This window comes from Phoxinus phoxinus (assembly GCF_949152265.1).
Source record: "Phoxinus phoxinus genome assembly, chromosome: 13".
NCBI lineage: Eukaryota > Metazoa > Chordata > Actinopteri > Cypriniformes > Leuciscidae > Phoxinus > Phoxinus phoxinus.
Window position 1 is genome coordinate 29,653,253 of NC_136888.1, and position 22,275 is coordinate 29,675,527.

Here is a 22,275-nt window from a genome sequence, read left to right on the forward strand (position 1 = left end):
AAAAAATTGTGCTGAAAAGGCGTGGACAGGGATATTTTTGCGGCTGACCTTATTGCATATGCATTTCCCTTTCAGATGCAACATTTATGGGAGGAGAGTATTTAAATGAATCACGCAAGGTGATTTACAGTTTGTGCTCATCAATTTACTAGTACCTTCTAAATAATCGTTTTCTTTTTTTGGTTAAAAAAATTGTTTACTTTGATGTGTTGACTAACAAACTAAAGTACTTGATCATAATTTCAACTTTAGTGTGTTATTTTATATTACATTTAAAGTTAATATATTTGGTAACACTATTTTCCACTGTCATTTTTACAAGTTACAAGTAGCTACTGTAATAACTATACATTTTGCATAATTGCATGCAATTAATCCAATCCAAACCATCATCCTAACCCTATATAGTAAGTACATGTAGTTAATTATTATTACTCAGTACTTAAATATATGATTACACTGTAATACTGACACCTTAAAATAAAAAGTAACCATATATTTTAAATGCCGTACATTGCAACATTACAAATGTGTGATTACAAATATATTTAAATACATGAGATACAAGTTTCAAAATAAATAACAATAAAGTATATTTTAGTTTACCATAAATGCTTGTCAGTACATTCAGCAGTATTTAATACTACTTTAACAATAATAGAACTAATTATGAAAGTACATATAAATATGTTTTTACGTTCTACCTTTATTTAATTGTAAATAAAATCCAGTCCAAAAAAAATGTCAACTCAGATATTATTTTAAAGTATATTATTACTGTGATAAGTACTCATTGTAAAAGTAGGCTAGTCAGTGTACTTTTTCATAATAAATAAAAATATAATATGTAAGGGATAATGTAGAGCGAGGCGGTTGTTATAGCGATACAACCCCGACAGGCTGATCAGGACCCCGATGCGAAGCGGAGTTATATATCATGTAATAAACAATAATAATGTGATAGAGCTGTTCGGTTTGTAATCTTAAACTCAGAAAATAATTAACATTTGTGACTCTTTAAAAAAAAAAATGCTGTTTTTGATAAACCTGCTTACAAATTCAAATCATGACTGAAAAGCTCTATAAATACAAATTCACTATTATACTAAATATTTGTGTGTTAAGTGTTTTTATGCTTATTTGAGTATTGCATTGTTAGCTTAGCATCATAACGCCAAAGTCTATTGTAATCAATTGAGTTGACAATCCAAATCAGTCGCTTACTGACGCCATACAGTAAGCGACTGATTTGGATTGTCAACTCAATTGATTACAATAGACTTTGACGTTAGCATGATGCTAAGCTAACAATGCAATACTCAAATAATCTGTCCAACAAAAGTACGTATGCGAGACGAGAGTGAACAGAGAGCCATTTGATTCTGGACCAGAGATTATATTTATACATCTTACACTTTATCCTATCGACACAATGCTAAATATTTCAAAGGCTAACGAAATGAATGCTGCATGAAAAGCATCGTCCAACTTAACCCTGTGGTACAAGCCCAATCTCAGCTAGAATCTAGAGGACACACTGTCACTTCAAACTGATTGACTTGCATGTGGAGAGACACCAAATGCCATTTATTAGATAATTAATGTCTGACCGGGATGAGCTTTGATTTTATTGATTTGGCAGGGCCTGATTGTGCTTTATTGATGCGCTACCATCACAGAACAGCTGAGTGTTTGAAGCCTGACCATTTACTCAACACGTACATAATTGGGGTCTCTGGGATCCCAAAGATGAAGACAGCAAAGTCGATCTCAGTATACGAGGGTTAACAAAATACATTTAAATTTACATCCATGCTTTTTGCAAGAAAGTGTATACGTTTTATAAGAATTACCGAAGCCATTCAAGCTATAAATGGATAGTTCATCCAAAAATGTGGCCTTATGTCTCACACGGGACGAAGAGGATTAAGTAGTAGTAAATGTAATTCTGTAATCATTTACTCTCCCTCATGTCATTCCCTGACGTTCTTTCTTCTGTTGATCACATAAAAAGATATTTGGATATGAAGACTTTTTGTTCATACAATGAATGTCAGTGGCAAAAACAGTTTCTTCAGAATATCTTCTTTTTGGAGGAAAAGAATGTCAAACAAGAAATCCCTTATTAATGTGAATCACAATCCATGTTAACATTACCATATTCTAGGCTAGTTGTTATTGAGGTCTGAAGTTCAACAGTGAATTCACAGTTAACTTCAGAAATTGAAAGTGTAAAATCAATGCCGATTAACCTAATTCACCCTAATATATCCAAAGAACACATAGTGCCTGCAGACAAAAACACTACAAGAAGGGAAAATGTTTCAAAGCTTCCTCAATTCAATATTGCTAAACAACATGCAATGTAAAATGTTTACACTCATATTTTTTAGCTCCGATTACTGACCAGAAGCATTGATCTCGATATGCTATAGGGCAAGCGGGATCAAAACACATGTTACACATATGAGAAAAGAAGAAAAACGCATGCTGGTTTGATTCAATCACAGGTGGTGTCGCTCGCTATTGTATCGTATCCAGAAACTCGGTCCAGAGCTCTGCAGGAAGTGAGGCACTGTACCAGACAAGACAACCCAGGACATCCAGACAAGAGGAGGAGATGGACAAACACGACTGCTGCACACTCGTAATGCAAACTGTGGACTTTAAGTGCTTCTGCTGTACTGGCCATTAGCAGTGGGGGGAAATAGGCCTACTTCATTTAGAATAAATTGCTATTAACTATTTTATTCATATAATAGATAGATAGATAGAATTTTTTGTTGTTGTTGTTGCAAAGAACAGTTAATCCAAAGTGGAAAAACTGATAATTTCCTCATCCTCATGAAGCTTTTGTCACTGAAGCATCACTACTTTTTAGATTCTTGAAGAAACATTGGATCAATATGTATTCATGATGTGGTTTCCAATAGATTGTTCTCCATTTCTGAGACTCAAGTATTTGTCTTGTGTCTTTTCTGTTATGAATCATGTCCTGTTTTATAGAGTAAACTCTAAATATGATATATATCCAGACTCCATAATCCTCTCCAATTATGGTTTTATCAGTATGGTTATGCTTTGCATTCTTTGTGTGGTGTAATTTAAAATGACCTGGCCTGCCTTTTATCACGGCCCTGTTTTTCAATTCATGACCTTGAGTTACAATTATAGGCTATCTATGGAACATTTCTGGCCCTGGATCCTGCAAATAATGAAATATTCTCTCTTTCTCTCTCTCTCTCTCTTGCACTCTCTCTCTCTTTCTCACACACACGCACACACGCACGCACCCCCACACACACACACACACACTCTCTCTCTCTCTCTCTCTCCTGTTGAAAGACTTATGGAAAATCCCTTTGGGCAGGGTGGAGGTTATTTGGATATTTGATTATATTACCGGTATATACTTTTTATTTTATTTTATTTTATGTGCCGTCATGACTTTCATGCAACAAGAACCTGTTTTCCACACAGATTATGAGGTTCACACATTCCTCCAGGTTACTGTATATTGCATTTTGTATATTGTATATTGCAAAACTAATACCACATCAGGCACATTACAGACAATACAAATAAAACTGAAACATTTTATATTTAAAATTCAGGGAAAATGTTCATTAAAGATGTTAAAGATGATGAAAAGGAGAAATATTTTATAACTGTAATTTAAAATGCATTTACTAGGTTCTTTATAATCTTCATTATTTACATTGGATATATACATAAGGACACTTAAAACAGTTCAAATAAAAATACAAATAAAATATCAATACAAATAAAAATAATCATCAGATTAAAGTTATAAAATAATTAGCCTACCTTAGAATGTGAATATATATGTACACATTCATCTTTATTTTTAAAGAAAAAAACAATTCTAAGTAAAGAGTTTAACAAATAACAATACATTTAAATTATTATTATGACTAATATTTTATTATTATTATTATTATTACTGTTTTATGCATTTTCTGTATCATGAACAAAATGGCTTCAATAATTTTGTTTGGGCAAACAAAATAAAATCTTAAAATATTGTTGATATTTTAAAAAGTCTGCACGAAATAATAATAATAATAAAATTTTATGCCAAACTACTTCATAGTTTTCCCTAAGATTTTCAACCTTTTGAGGATTTAACTGTTATTATTATCATCATTAGTAGTAGTAGTAGACTTGGCTTTCTTTATTTACTTTAAGCCCCACAAAAACAAAACAAAAATGATGTTCACAGTAGAAAATATGTACATCATTGTCAGCATGACATTTGAATGAATTTTTAACAGAAAAAAAATAGTCTGGGGCAAAACATTAATGTCACATCATTGACTCATAAATTAATAAATAAGTGTAGCTATTTTTATTTCAATTTAAAATTTGATGTGCTACCATCCTGTGTTTTCCGCTCATTTGTAAACATCAGTCTGCCCAAGCCCAAAGAGCCAATTACACACATTAGACTGTAACTGACTGTAAACGGATGTGACTGCTACTGGTCAGGGTCAGATGAAGATTGTCTCCCTGTCAAAGTCAACTGAAAGACAAACGGACGTAGCAGGACGTTCACTTTACAGCAGAATCTGAAGAAGGAGGGGTCAGTTCATAATCAGATTAGGGGATATTCAGCATGCTTGATAACTGTATTAGCACTCAACCTGCACAGGTAATTACATCACCAGGTTAATACCAGCGTTCAGCCTTTCATAATCTCATTCTGCGTAAAGTGGGAGAGCCAAGCTGTTAAAGCTGCTTTATTGGGTTAGTCACTATCATTTTCAGCAATTCAATGGGATTTCAACAGTTCAATGAGTGATGTGCCAGCCTGCTGCATCCCCAAGGAAATCAAAAACAAATCGAACATGATGAGAGAATCAAAAGCATCATTCATCCATCAAAACAGTGAATCCATCATCCGCTCAAGAACCTCTGCATTACATGCCTTTCACATACATCTCCTTGTACATGTCCAAACTTTAATCCTGAAAAAAGATCATATGGTGAGGGCATGGCTGAAGCATTTCCTTTTACTAAAGAAATTACAATAAATAACATTTAAAGAACGGTTACGATGAGGCACTTACAATGGACGTTAATGTGGCCAATTATACTTATATAAATTGTGACTTGTGCTGTCATTTTAGGCTTTACATTGTTAATGCAATGAAGTTAAAAATTTGATAGAACTTTACACAGAAAAGATCAGGCCACGAGCAGATCCATTTCCTCGCTTGAGAAGCGTTCAGTCTTTCCGCTTGCAAATTCCATCATGTAAATAGCGAATCCGCCATGGCGCGAGCACAACTGGCTTTTAAAGGGAATGGGAAATTACACTGATTGTTTTTTTGCACATTACGCCCAAAACACACCCACTAATCATTAAGAGAATAGAGACAACCCTTTTAGACCATGTGCCGGCCTCGCTGACCATTTTTTTCCGTCGTTCAACTAGCAAAAGTGGATTAGGACACGACTTAGCGCAGTTACGCCGTGTGCTTTAGACCATGTGCTTAGATCGTTAAAATAGGGCCCTATAAGTAACTTTGCAAGCGCATATCAGCTTATTCTACTAACCCTACCCCTACCCCTAACAGTCTACTAATACTCAATTAATACACAGTTACTTGACATGTAGGTGCAACGTTACTTAGGGAATCTACACCAATCAAAACACAAAAATTAGAACCATATAAATTTGTCAATTAACAGAACAAATGATTCCATTCATTTCAGAAACAGCAAATAATCTATTCCCAACAGTCTATAGTGTAAAAATGCAAAATGAAAAAGATAAATAATTAATCATGAGACTAAATAAAATGTCATTACACATTAGGGCTTTATAAATTTGTGACTCAAAATGAATTTATCACAGACTCAGTTCACCTCATTTTCATGCTAGTATTGAGTTGTCAGATGTGAAGAAATGGGCCATCCAGAAAACTAATTATACATTTCCAATTTAAAGCTGCAAAATGCAAACTTGAATTAACATCTCGTCCATTAACAAATGATGCCTCTAAACAACACATAGTTGTTCACTGGTATTGAATTACACTGTGGATGAAAATGATTGATTTGAATGTGAAGAGATTAGCGGATGAGGCTAAACCATCCATCACTAGAGAATCATTACAAACATAATTCTCTGCCAGACAACGGAAAACAACGTGAGGCATCCCAGACAAACACAAAACTACGGTCAGAATGCGCTCCGTTTCCACCATCGCCTCTCTTCCCTGTTGTTTACCCCTTCTGGCCTTTTGTGGATGTGATGCGCTTTGTACATTTTGTGCCGAAGCCTCTCATTGACTTTGAAAGGCTAAAGCTTTGAGGACCCTAAAGTCAAGACCCCCTGTTAGCAGCCGCTCTCTTCTCGAAGCCCGAGCAACAGGACTAAACTTGAGCTGAACGTGCATCCATATTTATAGAAAGCCTCTAGTGAGCAAACCCACAACAACTGCCCTAAATCTGAGATATTCTCTTTTAAAGATTTCCATCTTGACGTGCTTCTTTGAAGAAACAATGCATGACGTAATTAACCCAGGACACTGAAGTGCTCCAGAAAGCATCTATTTTTAATGTGTCAGCCACTTCTCAGGCTGAGGAAGTAAAACCGCTCACGCTAATGAAACTAGAGTGAAACTACTGTCACGCTGACCATGATTTGGACAAGTTAAGATGCAGTCAAAAATAGCATAGAAATTGTGCAGATTCCAATTGAAATTACTGGATTTCGCTCATGAAATTTCACTGAGCAACGGTAAATTTGCACCTTTACTGATGAGTAACTTCAGACTTGAACTTCGAACAATATTCTTGTCAGGCGAGATTTAGGGTTAGGATTTAGAACAGCGGTTTCATCCAGAAGCATTTATATTTACCAACCTACTTGGGAAATTACAGTCACCTTGAAGGTAGTTTTAATATCACGTCCCAAGGTTAATTCTGAAGTTTGTTAAATGGGAGGAACAAGGAAGTTAATTGATGGACAATAATAAACAATGTTAATATGTATTTGCTATTGTGGCAAGCAGCCACGGGAACGGAGCAAGGCAGGTGGCGTGAGATTCAGATGATTTTATTAAGTGCCAACTTTTCATGGCAAAAAGTCAATTACAAAAATACAAATATCATATAAATACAATAAAAACCAAACAAACAAAAACAGCAAGTCATATTATACAATTGTTAAAATGTTTTAAATGAACATATGATAAAAAAGATCCAAAACCTTCTCAGGCATAATCTTACTAAATAAACCCTTAAGTGAGGTAACTTCATAAAAGTTAGTAGAACTTCATTCTACTTGTATTAAGTCCAGGACAATCTAAAAAAATGTGTTTAACAGATAGGGGAATCTTAAAAACCATCCATAAAGTTGAGTCTTCACCTTTAAGCATGGGTCAAACTTGTATGATACGACATCTGGTGTAGACCCCTTGGTCAAGTCTAGTTTTAAGAGTGATAAAGAGTCTGTTTGTAATTTCTGGATAAGTTTCAAATATCTTATTATTTTTGCACATATTCTGTCAGAGCAGAAAGGAAAGCTGATGCTCTCCGTGTGTTTTTCAGACGTCTCCAGGCGAGTTCATATGTAAATTGTGCTAGCATGTTTTGTCCATTACATCAAAAGATCTGAAATAAAAACATACATTTAGATCCTCGCCTTGAAGAAATCAGGACAGAAGTGGGTGAAAGTGGTGTGCCAAAAAATCGATTCACAGAAGAATCTAGATTCTCATTTGCAACGATTCAGAATCGATCTGAAATGTCCAAGAATCGATTTAATAAATAAATAAATATCAGCTGGCTGTTCGCCTCCATTTTTGTAACTAGCCTATACGGGACGTCACCACGCAGCCGGTTTTTGAACGTGAGCGGCAAATCACTAAAACAAAGAGGAAGCAAATATGGATGAGAGGGAGATCTTTCGTTCCTACCAAAACATTAGTTAGAGAAAAAAAAATTAATTGCACAGTTTAACCATCATAGAGTGAAAGTGTATAATTTGCATGTGTTTTAAGTCCTGTCAGTTAAACAGGGCGCGCTTGACAGGGCATATACAAGAACGAGCAAAGAGAGAGAGAGCGAGCCCCGGCCGCGCGCGCGCACTCAGAGCGCTGTCTGTTCTCTCCTGGTTCTCTCTCTCTCCCTCGCGCATATTAATCAAAATCAATTAATACGATGGTGTCGGGAAAAAAACTCTCCAGTGAATACAAGATTCCCCGTACTTTTTGACAGGGCGGCCATAGATTTTTTGCAGCTCAAGTCGGCGGCGTTGTGAACGTACAGTCAGCCGCCAGCTGCAGACCAACACACACTGCAGTGCTTCACGAAACTCCCTGCCAACTCCGAGAGGACAAAAAAAAAAAAAAAAAAAAACTCGGTCTATCGCTGCTTTATCGCCAGGTAGCTTAGGGGTAGGACTATTAATCATTTTGAAAGAAGCACTTTATTTTCATAACTTGTTATTCTTTAAGTTACTGAGTCTGACTGAGAAATATAGATGTTTTTTTGTCTTCACCGGTTGTGTTCTACATGATATTTGTGGTAAACTGCAACTTTATGGGAAATGCATCTATTTTCAACCATTTTGTATTATGAAGAAGCACTTTTTTTTGTTCCAACTTATTTTATAGCTATATGAGTAGCAATTGAGAACCAGACAATGTTTTTGATAAAAGGCACTTTCCTGAGAATTTAACTTAATAAATGTGAAAAAGACACTTTAATGTCTCCGTTTGTCATTCTGTATAGCAAAGCAGATGAGAGTAGATCATGATCAGAAACCCGATTAGAAATCATTATGGATAAAATCGAATCGTTTTGAATCGAAAATCTTTTTGAATCGAAAATCGATTTTGAATCGAATCGTGGCCTCAAGAATCGGAATCGAATCGAATCGTGAGATGGTAAAAGATTCCCACCCCTATGGACAAATGAGACGGATTAAAATACCAGGTGTATACAGGTATGTTTCTCACATATACCTCATGTACCAGGTGTAAACAGGGCCTAAAGGATGAGAGAGGACCAGGCCTGGACTTTATGTTGGTGCTTTATTTTATATATTCGGCAGTTGTCCGTGAGAGGCTGCCACTTTACTTTCATTTTGTTCTTTACATTAATTTTTTTATCCCACCTCCTTGTCTAAGCCTTTAACATGGTTACAGTGGCCTTTTTATCCTTCTATGGCTCCTCCGTGGGACTCGAGAGCGGTACGGCACCATCCTGCTTGCCTGAGTTACATTTTTGATGGTATACATTCAAAAAAAAAAAATAAATAAATAACAGGTTAGTAAATTACTTGTTTCTAAGGCCCCAGGAGAATGGGATTTTTGTCTATATGGGGTTTTAGTTGGTTCAAAATTGTATCATAAATTTATAATAAGTTTTAGTGAAACCTTATTGATGAATCATGATTCCTGGAATATGTATATATATATATATATATCATTAGCCACAACTAGGTGATGTCACGTTAGCTAAATTCTGTAGCATAAAAAGTTGTCAAATTTTGCCAAGTACGATGTTGTCTTTTGTCAATATTGTAGGTATATTTGAAGCACTGCTCACATAAAAGTCACTTCCAAACATGACCAACTGGAACCCGTTGCACAATCGGTATTGGAAAATATTTCACCCTCTCAAAATTCCTGATCACCTGGATTCTTATTGAAAGGAATGGATTTTGCCTGTGATAATTCATTAAACAACAGTAAATATGACCGCACCGTTAGCCTCATGTTTTTAGGAATCCAAAAGCTTGACGTTGAACATAATACCCTCAAAAGGAAGCTTCCGTAGCCAAGTTATGATGTTAGTCCCTGTCCTGTTATCAACAACCTTTACTAGCAAAGCATTTGGAGTTTTATATTGGTGTGATTTATGTGGACTTGCGGCACATTAATGATGCTAGCAAGACTCACCCTTCATTCATATTCATGAACAACTGTGAGGAGAGGGTGAACAGAGGAAGGGGGAGGGGAATGCAGATTCTGCCAAAACTCTTGCAGGCACAATCCTAGAGAGCAACAATGCCAGTTTACCAGCCCACAACCAGGTGCCCACAAGTAGGATTGTCCAAGTGCTCGAGTCAGACCGAGACACAAAAAGACTACACTAATGAGTTTAACAGAGCTAAAAAATAAAAAAAATTAAGGCAGCACTCTATAACATGAAATACTGCAGTGACTACGTCAACGATTGTAATTTTCATTGCTTTTGAATTTATATTTACCAATGTTAAAGTATATGCATAATAATAAAAAACCTGACTATTGGTCTGATTCAGGGTAGACAGTATAAAGCTACATTGTGTAGGATTTTATCACATCTAGCGGTGAAATTATATATATGACTACCAACTGAATATTACTTTCTAGCCCCTCCCACTCCGAGGCCGTTTTAACTCCTACGGTGGCCGTGTTATTTCAAATCTGCCGGCAGTCGCGAGTAATCTCCCGCTCGCATTCGTCACGGTGCCACTGAGTGTAAAAACGCGAAAGGTGAAGCTTGAATTTCCAGGTATGTCCCTCTTTGGCTAATGTATTTACACGATGGAGGCGCAACATGGCTTCCGCCATTCGAGCGACTCACCCGTATGTATTATAAATGGCAGATTTACGCTTACGAGAATACTTGATTAGTTGGTAGAAGTAATTATACATTAATGAGCACATATAATTTTGAAAGAACAAAGTGGTTTTTGCTAAGAATCAACTTTATTTATTTATTTATTTATTTGATCAAAAATATAGTTAAAAACAATAATATTTTGAAAAATAAATTTTCAGCATTACTCCAGTGTTCAGTGCCACATGATCCTTCAGAAATCATTCTCAGTTTCTCATTTTGGCCTCAATAAATCTACTTCATATTATTATTAGTGTTGAAAATATTTGTAAACCGTGATAAAAAATAAATTTTTCAAATCTGGATTTAATCATAAAATAAATTAAGTTAAAGCATGCAAGTTAATCCCAATGGGCCCTGCAAACACAAACTCCCATCCAACTCTCTGTGCCCCATACGATGTCACTTCCTGACCCAGCTTAGTATCATCTATTTCAATGAAGGAACCACCAGAACTTCACTTCTTATTAACCATCATGTCCTGATCAATGAGCTGTAGTCCTAAAACAGCTGACACCTAATTACAGAGGTAGTGTGTGTGCGTGTGTGTGCGTGTGTGTGCGTGTGTGTGTGTGTGTGTGTGTGCGTGTGTGTGTGTGTGCGTGTGTGCGTGCGTGTGTGTGTGTGTGTGTGTGTGTGTGTGTGTGTGTGTGTGTGTGTGTGTGTGTGTGTGTTCGGCTGTAACAGCAGTCAGGTCAGTCAGGTAACCAGCGGTAATTAAACCTTGGAAGATATGTCTGTCCAGAGCAGCGAGGTGGGAGGTAAACTAGACAGTTCAAAATGAATGGTTAGCTTGTCTCCAGAGCCAGTCTAATTTGCTCCACCAGACAAATCAATAGAACAATTTCATCTCAGGCACTTGAGGAACAATGAACACAAAAAAATATATAATGAAACATAACAGCCACATCTTTGGGGAGGAGGCAGATTTACATCTTTTTATAAAGCCATCAGGAAAACAATCTGACAGGTTTACTGTCCTGAGTTCTAGGCGATTTTTACACAAATTCAGCTGAAATTGTAAGAGTTTCAAATGTTCATAGCATTCAGCAGAGGTCACCAATCAACACTGAACATTTAAGCCATATTTACTGAAGCTGTATTGGACTATGACAAGGTCCATGACATTTAGTTGCCAGACAAACAAATGAGATATACATTTTGCTGACAAATTTGTTGACTACCATTCCGTGCAAAATCCTAAACAAAGTTCTAGTTCCATGACATGTTGTCATGTTGGCTCTTTTATATTCACTGACATCTCCAGCCATCAGTTTGATTTCTCCAGGTCTCAGCACTTCAATGTGTGATCTGTGCCACAGGGTGAGGACATTCACAACTATTCATCCCGTTCAGTTTTTGAGCTTACAGTAAAACAGAATTGCACATCACACAGCAGTGCTGAAGTCAGCATCATGAAAGAGCATCCATTAAACCTAGTGTTCTGATTTCCAGCAGCCTTGGGGATTTCCCTACGTTTCTTCTCATCAAGCAATCATGCTGTAAAAGTAAAATAATTAGCTATCCAGCAAGTTATGAGTTTCCTTAGACCTTTTGAAATTGAAGGCATGAGAACGGCTGAAGACCTGGCTGAAACTCTCGCTGTATTATAAAAGGTCAAATGGAGTGTTTCACTCACTACTTGCTTCATATAGGAGAATAAGATGTTCTGGCAAGATCAAACATGAAACCATATAATTGGCCTATATATAAGCACCTATTGCTGTATAAACTAAAAACTATTTCATTTGTATGCTCACTTTTTTAGTGATTAAAAACTGTACAGTAATGAAACACTACTTCAGACAGACAGACAGACACACCTTGTTTCCCCGTCGCTTGTTTCCCAAATAATAATGATTTCATAATGTTAATGAGATGGAAAAAAACAGGAAGGCACAATTTAATGAATAATTTCTCTGCTTATTTTAATGCGGTGTGAATTACTTTTGCTCTGCACAGCTGCATCTGAGGGTTAGACATCCATGCATCATTTTATCAATCACTATCTGTCCTCACTTCAAAGAGGAACAATGAAAGATTTGTTCCTTTAAAAAGGTATTAATCTGGACAGGAACCAAGACATATGCAAATAAAATTACTTATTATACTGAGGGGCAAAAAACAATGATTTTTCATGGCGGAAAAACTTTGGGAAAAAAAAAAATCATATGCTGGTGTTTTGAGGGAAGAAGGAAGGCTGGCCAGCTTTACAGTACCTTACCTACTTTAATGTTCAAACTCTTCTCATAAAGAAAACATTTCTCACTTGAAGTTGACTCTTCTGCATCTCAATAGGTTCAAAGCACATACTTTCCCTTTTCTCTTTTGCTTGTATGTGCAAGCAGCCAGTTTGTTTGCCAAAGAAGGTTACAGTATGACCTTCTGTGCATTCTGCTGTGGGGAAGCAATCAAGTCGCAGCCAAATCAAATGTCCACCTGCGAATGAAGCATAATCAGGAATATACGCCTTCCAGTGAGAAGAAGGTCTCAAAGAGCACACGAAAATAGACTCAATTTGTGCATTCCATCTGAGAACAAGTAAGACTCATGAATACAATTCATCTTATCATGTTTCTATAATGTAGAGCAGGCTGTGAGGAACGAAATACAGTTAACCTGTGGCTGAGATCAGAGAGCACTTTGCCGGCTTTAACAATATAACTTTTAGTCAAACATCATTTGGATGGATGGATGGATGGATGAATGGATGGATGGATGGATGGATGGATGGATGGATGGATGGATGGATGGACGGACGGACGGACTTACAGAAGCCTAACAGACAAATTAATAGCTTATGTACTCTGGTTTATCCCATTTTGATGGTACATAGCGGTGAATAATTACATTAAGAAGGTAAGGACATAAAAAGTACGCTTTTAACAATGATCCCAGGGTGTAAAGCTGGTTATCTCAGCAGAGAAATTATACGTCATCGGAAACAACCGTATTAATCAGTTCTGCTTGACTGTGAGAGGTTACATGACCCTCATTCCCTATTGCTTTTCCTGTTGTCACTATTACATTAAAGCGGTTTAACATGCATGAAGAATAATCCACCCACCAAAGATGGTGAAAGGTGACAAGTAAGACCCCCACACCGCCTCCCAGATTTAGCTCCTCGCTCGATTCTCTCGGCCCCTTTCCGGCTCACTGAAGTGGGAAGAAACAAGGGTGCCACTTTGCCATCATAGAGCCCCAGCCCACCAGATGGCAGATGCCGGAGCCCCATGCAAGGCCAGCCCGCTCAATGAAACTTTATTGAGGAGATGGCCATACGAGGTGAATAAACGTCCATGGACAGGCTAATTAAAAGGGTCTTTTTCATTAGAGAAGTCCATCTGTTAGTAGCACAGGGCCCAGTGGAAGCTTCTGGTAAGGATATTCACACTAGCTGCCATTAAATCCCTGTATTAGCGTGTCGATTATATGGACTCCTCTTATGGGATTAGAGATACTGTATTTCATAACCTGGCTCCTTGCTGTTACCTGCACAAGTATCTTAGTTTAATTGTTCCTTCCAGTATTGTATTTTCCCTGATTAAAGTATAAAATTAAATTTAGGTCTGTAAGATTTTAGAAATTAATACTTTTATTCAGCAAGGAAGCATTAAATTGATTAAAAGTGACATTAAAGGCATTTAAATGGTAGTATACTGTATACAGTAAATCTGATTATAAAACTATGAATCTGAATATATATATATACAGTATATATATATATATATATATATATATTTACATATATATACATATATATATACATATACTGCATCCATATATATATCGCTGCACATTAGAATACATATAAAAGTAAAAATCTGCACTAATCATTGTAAACCTGGTTATATTTTAAAAACAATATCAATAGCAAATGATCAGAAATAATGCCAGACTTTGACTCATATGATAGTGAATGTTTGTGATATATTTTTCGTAAACAAAAAAAGACAGCTAGAGGAAGTGCCTTGCAGGCTAGACGTCATTAGAATGCAAGACACACTGAATCTGCCATCACAGCTGGTTGTTCTCGCCAACTTCTTTCCTTGTATGCAAACAATTTAATACTAATTTATTTCCTTTCACCATAAGACACTCAAGCTTTTGAAATCAACATTTCCCAAATGACCAGACCTACAAACTTCATAACAAGCCGAGTGCAGTTGTCTGATGCTAATCTCAAGCGCTCTGATTGACTGCATTCCAAACACTGATTATAGTGAAGTCATGTGTGCGGTCTGAAGGAGAAAAACGCTGCCGTTGAAAGCTGTAGCTGTCGCGCAACAACTGTTTTGTTCCCTGTAGTGTGAAGGTCACATATTTCACGACATATGGGGTTCATGGGTGTCTACGACAACAGAGAGTAAGCGACACACAAATCAAACTCCAGCAACCTAAGTCATAATGTTTTTCATGGTGTGAGGTTCTAAAACTCAAAACGTGAGCAACTGATGCTATATTTGCTCATGAGGCAATAATTCATCCCGAAATGAAAATTCTGTCATCATTAACCCACCCTCACGCCATTCTAAAACCATACAGCATTTTTTCGCTAACGGAAATGGAACATGCTAATTATTTTTCAAGGGTTTTTTGAGGTGAAAAACATGTTAAAAAATTATTACCTGCTTCTTCTGGTGTTGTCACACTCCAACATAAAAGGTGCATTTCCCGCCACCTACAGGACTGGAGTATGAAGCATGGAATGACATACCAGTGGCCACCATGATTTCTCCTTCTTGATTTATTATGGTGATTGATGTCCAACAAAAGGTTCATTACTGTCCCTTCCTGTTTAGGAGAGTGGATTTGAAAGAAAAACAATTCTTAGAAAAAATACATTATGTCTATTGAACTGCAGCCACAATTTAACTGTTAAAATTGCTTAAATATCAGGTTGCTTTTCACCAAAATCAAGTAAAAAGAAATTCTGCAAAAAATGCATGTAAAAATTAGACTGCTTGAATAGAACAGGATTTCATTCTCTAAAGGAAACATGAGTGGTGCTTGCCTATGCAAAGCTCGGCGCCACACTGAAAAATGTATAGTAAAAAGTAAACACTTCAAATAAATATATACTATCACACATATTTTCATATTCATATATGAAATGTGCAACTATGCAAACAATAATGTGAGATAAACGTTTATGAATATATTTTCAACTTTATGTGAACATGTGTTAACTGAATTTATTGAATTGTCAAAATGTAGTGAATGTTTGTCTTCATTACTACATACATGGTTCATGCATATTTAGCAGTAAAATGGAAAATATAACTTCTAAAGCACTAGTTTTTATATGGAATTATGTAATAGCACTATATTTTCCAGTATATTCCCATGTTTTTGTTTCTTAAGGGAGGAGTTTGTTCAGATCTCATTTAAGGATTTTGTTAAGTTTGTCCAAGGTTTTGCAATAAACAAACTGATTATAAGATTCGTATGTTAAAGATACACTTTTGGCCCTCAACAAACAAAAAACTAAATTGTATTGAGCGGAAGAACATTGTATTGGTTGTGCTTCGGCTCTGAGAGACTGTGCGGATGAATATGGTTATCATATTTGTCATAAAGCATTCACTTAGGTGGAAAGGACCAAAAGCTGACTAGCTGAATATATTACTGTAGAGCCATTAATAGACACGATATTTCCTTGAAAATATATTCCAGCACAGCGCTACAACAACCATAATAAAACAACCCTTCACAATGCCTTAAAATGAACTCTGTTTTAGAACTACATGCCAATTTATCTGTTCAAAAAAATACCTTACTTAGCCTACCTGTTGAGGAAAAACACCATCTCCGCGCCGCTTCAAATCCCCCGGTTCCCAAGCAATTTTGTTTTCTCTTTTCGGCGTTTTCCTTTTTTCAACGGATTTCTCCTCTTTTCTGCGTTTCCTTTTATTTTTTAAACGGGTTCGAGATTTAAGCGCCCAATCATGTCAACGGTCCGTGTATCATCCGATCATTTCATTTCCTATTTGGAATGGAATAACGAGAAATGAAAAAACAGCTCGTTTATTCGTTTTTTTGTTTATTTACCCTTGTGAAAAAGAAGTGTGCTTAATTGTATTGAAAGCGTACTTTTTTTGTGCTTAATATCATAAAAGTATACTTGTTGAAAAGTGCACTTGCAGATAATATAATATAGTTCAAATTAAATACCACTTAAGTGTACTTAAAGGGAATGCACTTTAATGACAATATTTCTTAACACACTTAAGTGCACTTTTTACAAATGCACTTTGTAATAATGTCTAATTAAGCTTAACTTAAAGTAAGTACACTTTCATCACAATATTTCTTAACACACTTAAGTGCACTTTTTACAAATGCACTTTGTAATAATGTCTGATTAAGTTTAACTTAAAGTAAGTACACTTTCATCACAATATTTCTTAACACACTTAAGTGCACTTTTTACAAATGCACTTTGTAATAATGTCTAATTAAGTGTAGCTTAAAGTAAGTACACTTTCATCACAATATTTCTTAACACACTTAAGTGCACTTTTTACAAATGCACTTTGTAATAATGTCTAATTAAGTGTAACTTAAAGTAAGTACACTTTCATCACAATATTTCTTAACACACTTAAGTGCACTTTTTACAAATGCACTTTGTAATAATGTCTAATTAAGTTTAACTTAAAGTAAGTACACTTTCATCACAATATTTATAAACACACTTAAGTGCACTTTTTACAAATGCACTTTGTTATAATGTCTAATTAAGTTTAACTTAAAGTAAGTACACTTTCATGACAATATTTCTAAACACACGTAAGTGCATGTTTTAAAAAGGCACGTTGTAATAATGTCTAATTAAGTTTTACTTAAACAGTTATTTTGATGTATTGACTAATATACTAAATAAAATAACAATTTTAATGGAAAATATGGAAAATAATTGTTTTTAATTTCAAAAACAATTTTTTGTTTGTTGTCCAAACAAACAAAGTGTGTTGTCCAAAATTATTTTGTTGATGTATTTTAAATGTGTTTAGTCTATAATATATTGTGTGCATTAATGCACTTGAAATGTATTTTTCCTCTAAACTGCAATACATTTGTTTATACAGTATACTCCAGTACAACTTATTGTTGACATTTTTATCACCAGCTTCTGCTCTATGAACTCAATTAAAAGTGTCAGTTTTCTACATAATATTTGACAATAAAATGTAATTTATGAGAGGAGTTCTTAATGTAATATTAATGTATTGTACTTTAAATCTGTGTAGAGAATACTTTTAATATCATTATGTTGATCTAAGTAAATTAAACACATTTAGTTGTGAGCAAAGTTAAACAAATCTAAACAAAATTAAATTGCATTTAAATTCAGTTAAAATACATTTAATTTAAATTAGACTACACTACACTATAAAAATGATTGACTTTTAGTTAGGTGAATGAATCCAGTTTTGTGAACTTACAGAGTCTAACAACACAATGAGTTTGAACAGAAATTAAAAAGCTGAAATATAACCATGCATGAAATATATTAACTTTATTTAATGCGCATGCGCCAGAAATACTACGTCACGATGACGCACTACTTCACTAGAGTTTGAAAAATGCACTGTTATGTTTCTGTAATCGCGATTCGTGAGGAAAGGAAACTGAAGCTGCGCAATCAGGAAGAGAACGCCACGTTTGATTACAGATGAGACGTTATACTGCAATAATGAGTCAAGTAAGTATATCTTGATGCTTTCTTTATTTTAAAATTTTCACCGTAACATGGCAGTTGTTATTGCGATTAAGAGTGTAACACATTACATTATTTTCATCGCAGACAGACGCTATAGACTCGGGAGGTGAATTAATCAGGTTTTCAATAATTTATCTATGATTGCATTCTAATAATTTCTTACATCATAATATGTTCGCGTGTGGGTGTGTTCGACGAATTTGGCTGCTGAAAAAATATATAATTTAATTAAACCGACTTTTTAAATCATTTAAACATTACTAAATGACAAATTTGCTAAATACAGATCCAATATTGTAACACTCGAAGACATTATATGCATTTAATACATATAATCAATGTTATAACCACCATAAATATTTAATATATCACTCTAGAAATAATGCTTGTAATGTAGCATTATTTTTTTATTTTTGCATTTGAAGAGTGAGTTGTTCAGTTACTATTTGTTTTGGAATATGTTATTTTTTTGTGCTTATCTGGAGTTACACGTTCATTTAGCAGGATCAGTTCATTTGTGATTGGAGATACAGTGCAAGCGGTGTGGAATCACAGGCCCTTATTGATGAGGTGATGTTAACGTTACATAATTTGTCATGAATTGTTGCACAGACAGCACACCCTGATCAAGCTGAAACACTGCTATCAAGTCACTTACTATCCCTATAGCTTTTAAATACTTTAAATCTTCTCCATTTGTAAGTAATAAATTCCCACCTGTGCATTTACAGATGCCCCTATAATCTTCATATATTTTACAGGTATCAAACCAAAGGAAGAGGGCCGCAGAATTGCTGTGTCAACCGTGGTACCAGTAAATACAGGAACATCCTTCATGAAGATGTGCGCGGTAAGCTGAAACTTACAAGCCAAGATGAGGAAACGTTTGCATGGGTCTTGGGTATGGAAGTAAAATAATGGCAAATGTTTTTGAAACAAAAAAAGCCTGTTGAATTGCACTACTTGAAAAAAAAAAATGCATTGCATTAACTATGCTTGCATTTTAATGCATTGTATTTTTAGGGCTTGCATTGGGTTGAAATTTAAGCTGTGAATATTTCGATTAAAAACATTTCAAACCCATTTTCATTATTAAAAATCCAATAATCCATATTCACCTTTAATATTTTACTTCAAAAATATTCAAATGATTTAAAAATACAACCTATAATATTTAACAGGTGATTTTCGGTCAAAAAAATGTTTCCGCTTCGCAAATTCAGTGGTTCGAATTGGACAGTAAATTCAACTTTAACATCCAGGAACTGCTAGCCTGGAAATCCAGACCCAAATCCAAAAGATTAAGGGTCTGGCATTGAGTAATATAAATCACCCAACTCGAGGGGCGGCACCAAGCATGTATTTGAAAATCTCACTGCACGCAATTGGATAATACTAGTACGACCAATCACAACTAAGCCCCATACGCCTAGCTACCAGCGGAGCTAACTGGTATATTAGAATCTTGCCGGCAAAACAGTAAAAACATCCTTCTTGCAAAGGAACGTTTCGAGCACCGTCTTCGGTTCCTCTTTTAGATTAAAGTCTAACTCTTGTTCATTGTAGCGGCCAAAGCTGTTTCAAACAACTGGTGTTCATCCACAGCCATCTTGCAATGTTACTAATGACGAATAATTTGTATCATTATTTTCGTCACCGACATTTTTTCACAGACGAAAACGAGACGATAACTAAATAAAAACCAGTTTTAAATGACGACAACTATGACGAAAATGTATTGACATTTGATTGGGGAATGAATAAACTGCTTCATCAGGGCAATACTAAATAAAAAGAGAACACAATTTTGTGTTATCCCTCTTATTACTATAATTATTAACATTTTGCAGATACTGCAAGGTGTATAACTTTAAAGCGCAACTGTATATCTATCACTTTCATTCAATTGAGCCAAATATAATAATGGACTGGATCTGTTTTTATAAACAATTGTTTTCCTTCTGTTTTTGTTTTCTTTCTTCAAGGTATTTTTTCTGACTTTCCTGCTTCTCTGGAACATTTCCATTCACATATACTCTGGAGAGCTTCTGGGACATAGACATAAACAGCACTTTCCAACAACTTCAAAACATTTGGTGACAAACGATTTTGGTTTTCTTGTTTTTATGCTGTTGGAGTTCTTCAGATTTTGTTTTGTTTTTTGTTTTTAGACAAACTTACATTCACTGTAATTGAGTAAGATTTTAGAAGAAACCATTTGGTCCTGTTGGTGCTAGTAAAGGTTTAAGAGCTTTAATATTTTTACTTTAATATTAAGTCTCATTTGCTAACATTAGTTTATACATTAGCAAAAATAAACTAACAATGAACAATTTATTTACTGTATTTATTCATCTTTGTTAATATTAGGTGTGTGTGCGTGTGTGTGTGTGTGTGTGTGTGTGTGTGTGTGTGTGTTTTTTTATGGGGACCAAATTCCAAATTACCCCAAAAGTAGTAGTACCAGTAAATTACATGGAAACAAAAACAATTTTATATATCATACAGAATGTTTTCTGAAAATGTAAAAATGCATAATGTTTTCTGTGATGTTTAGGTACCTTTGTATTTGAGGAAGAAAATGATTGTGCATATAAGCTTCATTGTCCTCCAGACTCTTTCTAAAGGAGTTAAAGTGTTGTAACTGTTTGTGTTTATGTATAGTGTTTCTTTTGATTGTAACTAGGTTATTAAGAGATTTTTTTTTTATTAAAATTTGAAATGTACTAAATGACAACTTTATTATATATTTTTTTTATTATAAATGTATTTAATTATATAACGAACGATGTACATGTATATTACATTAAAGTATATTTTAGTTCACATTAATTGCGTGTTAGTATATTGTGTAGTGCACTTAAAGTATATTTTAAAGACACTAGAAGCTGTAATGAAAGTAGATATAAAGTTGTATTAAAGTCCCACTTAAGTTGTTCCAAAAAATCACTCTTAATGGCAACTTATTGCATTTTATTTCAACTTAATATGTGATACATTTTAAATTAATTACACTTAATGTGCATTGAGTGCGCCCAAAACAATACATTTAATTCACACTTAAGTGTATTTTTAACTGACATTAAAGTATATTTTAGTTCACATTAATTGCGTGTCAGTATATTGTGTAGTGCACTTAAAGTATATTTTAAAGACATTAGAAGCAGTAATGAAAGTAGATATAAAGTTGTATTAAAGTCCCACTTAAGTTGTTCCAAAAAATCACTCTTAATGGCAACTTATTGCATTTTATTTCAACTTAATATGTGATACATTTGAAATTAATTACGCTTAATGTGCATTGAGTGCGCCCAAAACAATACATTTAATTCACACTTAAGTGTATTTTTAACTGACATTAAAGTATATTTTAGTTCACATTAATTGCGTGTCAGTATATTGTGTAGTGCACTTTAAGTATATTTTAAAGACACTAGAAGCAATTATGAAAGTAGATATAAAGTTGTATTAAAGTCCCACTTAAGTTGTTCCAAAAAATCACTCTTAATGGCAACTTATTGCATTTTATTTCAACTTAATATGTAATAAATTTGAAATTAATTATACTTAATGTGCATTAAGTGCGCCCAAAAGATTGCATTTAATTCACACTTAAGTGTATACTTTTAAAGTATATTATTTGTGTAATAAGTACACTTTATAAAAGTACACTAAAGTGCACTTTTTTTTCACAAGGGTAAAAAAACGAAAAATTAGATTTTGGCTCGATTTTTCATTTTTCGTTTGTGGTTTACAAATCGGTTTATGGGTTCGATATTTCGTCCGCGCATGTGGGCGGCGCTGAAACGCCCCTTTCATCTGATTGGTCAAACCGCTCCGCCTTCAGTACGAGCTTTTCTTTCTGTCGGCAGAATAAGAGTTAGTACGAGTGCGGCACTAACATT

The 22,275-nt window shown here is 34.8% G+C and overlaps 2 long non-coding RNA genes across 2 annotated transcripts in view; one reads left to right on the forward strand and one right to left on the reverse strand.

Annotated features, from left to right (window-relative positions):
- Nucleotides 1-16,577, reverse strand: part of LOC307009055 — a 131,421-nt gene extending 114,844 nt beyond the window's left edge. The window contains exons 1-2 of the long non-coding RNA XR_013799948.1: nt 16,434-16,577; nt 15,273-15,438 (exon numbers count right to left, since the gene is read on the reverse strand). This is a non-coding gene — a long non-coding RNA (uncharacterized lncRNA). The remainder of the gene's footprint in view (nt 1-15,272; nt 15,439-16,433) is intronic.
- A 1,637-nt stretch (nt 16,578-18,214) lies between these two features.
- Nucleotides 18,215-21,098, forward strand: LOC307009268. Its single transcript, XR_013799976.1, has 4 exons — nt 18,215-18,352; nt 18,875-18,940; nt 19,132-19,220; nt 20,356-21,098. It is a non-coding gene; the product is annotated as an uncharacterized lncRNA (long non-coding RNA).
- Nucleotides 21,099-22,275: the final 1,177 nt, after the last annotated feature.